Here is a 2,457-nt window from a genome sequence, read left to right as displayed (position 1 = left end):
AAAGACATTACTTGGAATGTTTTTAATTTGTGCGTTTTGAAATTTAAGAACTGCATGCATTTACTGCAACATGCCATCCAGATAGCTATGTTGTGGTCTAAAACAACTTGCAATCTCAATCCGATAGCAACATTTACTAAATCAGGATTTAAATAAAAGAAACTTCATTTAAATGCAAATTTTCTTAGTTTCCTTATTCCCTTCCTAAAGAATCAGCTCACAGCAGTCCAGCTAATGGTTGAAGACTTACCTAGTTTAATACTAGTATAAACTTCATAGGTCTTTTTTGTATTTTCATCAACCTTTATTAATCCTAAACTTCTAAGGCATATTTGAAAAGTACGAGATTAGAAAACTCTATATACTTTAACTTCATGTTCACTTATTCTGTTTAAAAGTCTATTTGCAATTTAGAGACATAAAAGCAACACTGTCTTCTCTCATTGTTTATTTGGGTAGGCCATAAATTAGGAAGCATCTAACCACATGGTTTTCTGTACTCTGCTCAGCAGTCCCATTGACTTCAACCAGGCAATGCACAACAGTGAAATTACTGAGGTATTAATCTTTTGCAACACTAGTTCCTTCATCAGTAACAACTAAAAGGCAATATTCAAACATGCCAAGCACCATATCAGCTGACAAAACAAACCCATTAAATACTGATGTGACAGCATCACAACTCATTACAATGACAAGTGTCAAACACACAAAATATTTGGATAAAAAGGAATTTAGATGATTGGATGATAAAATAAAGCAGTGTGTGAATAATGTTGAGGGATGTTTGGATGAGTGTCAGATTAGCAGAGCTTGGATAGCTGGACGAGTGTTTTAACTGGTACAGCACATGAGCAAAGTAAAGAAATAATGTAAGCCAAAAACCATATGGAAGACTTCATTCAAGAAATTCACTGCAATTCATGTTTGAGCAAAACAAGACAGATTAATTATTTCAAAAAACAAAAAAAAATGGCAAAATACATATTAAGAAGCTACCGGTATTGCTTCCCATATCTTCATGTAGTAAAAGGATGGAACTGGGCATCAAATCATGAATCCAAATAAACAATACTTTATCCATAGAACAAAATTAAGTACACATCTGACCCCATGCAAACAACTTCAGCCATTAGTCACAAATGTGAATCTTACAAAAAAACTATGGACAGGAGTACAGTTGTTATATTCATGAGAGTAGTCAAACTAAACTTACTTCAGTGTGTATGCATTTGCAGGATGACACACCAATTTCTTAATCCTGAAAATACGTCCAAGTGCAAGTAGTCCTACCAGTCTTAGAAGGACTATGGAGGACACGATTAAAAAGTTTTGCCAAATTTGTCCCCAAAATGTCATTATCGTTTTAAAAGCTCTGTTTCAGAGAACTGCTTCTTTCCTCACAACAAAAATTTCATAGAAGCAAATAGCAGCAGTCTTAACACTTACAGTTTCTAACATACGTTTTATTGCTTTAGAAGTACATTACAATTCCCAAACTATCATTGCTAGCAGTTCTTGCATCTTTTTAATACAGTCATTTAGAACATCTCTACTTCTTGGAGAAGTAGAGAACATCTCTACTTCTAAGTTATACTAGAAATTGCATTTTAGGTACAAAAATATTTTTCTAAATGTAATTTTCTGAGATGGGATGTACAACATAGTTAAAATTTCTAATGAAAATTTTGCTTTTTTCTTTGTGCTTGTATATGGAGATAACTTGCTCATGTTTTTTTCTGCATGCATAAAAAATGAATTTTGAAAACACTGATGATTAAGCTGATACAAACAGAACTAAGTGACAGATAAGATTCTGCCCTGTACAAACAGCCTTTTGGATTTTTACCAAAGACTTTCTGGATGTTGCTCATACACAGAGCACCACACTAGTCTACATTCTGAAATCACAGTACAAAAAATGAAGCTAGCATCAAAGTATTCTTCAATTAAGTCACTGCTTCACTGGAAAACCAGAACTGGCATATTGCAAGGTAGAATAAAAACTAACAGAAATCTTGGGTCCTGGGGCAAATAGGAGGGGCCGGCCTGGGCGGGGAGGGGATGAGGAACGGACTGAGATGAGGTTAAAGCAGGTGATTGAGCCAATTACATTTGCAGTTTGGCTACTAACTTCCTAGGTGACCCGTGGCAAACTGCTATCCCTCTTCACTTGGCTTTAGCTATGAATATACAACACGGACACCAATGTCAGCACCATCATATGCCAGCATTACGAAGCTGCATTCGTTACCGTTTGTAAACGCTTCGAAATCTCCAGATGAGAATAACGCCGCACAGGGACTTAGGATCACAACGGTCTACGCCGAGCCACAAAGGCGAACCCAACCTCTGGAAAATGAAGCGCGGATGTTTCTTGCGATTCTCCTTCTAGCCCTTTGATTCCTATTCAGCCAGTGCAAAGTGACAGGCTGCCCGGGCCCGCGCGGGCTCTGC

The sequence above is a fragment of the Alligator sinensis genome, unplaced genomic scaffold (genome assembly GCF_000455745.1).
Source record: "Alligator sinensis unplaced genomic scaffold, ASM45574v1 scaffold263_1, whole genome shotgun sequence".
In the NCBI taxonomy this organism is placed as follows: Eukaryota; Metazoa; Chordata; order Crocodylia; family Alligatoridae; genus Alligator; species Alligator sinensis.
Note: the sequence above shows the minus strand (reverse complement) of the source record.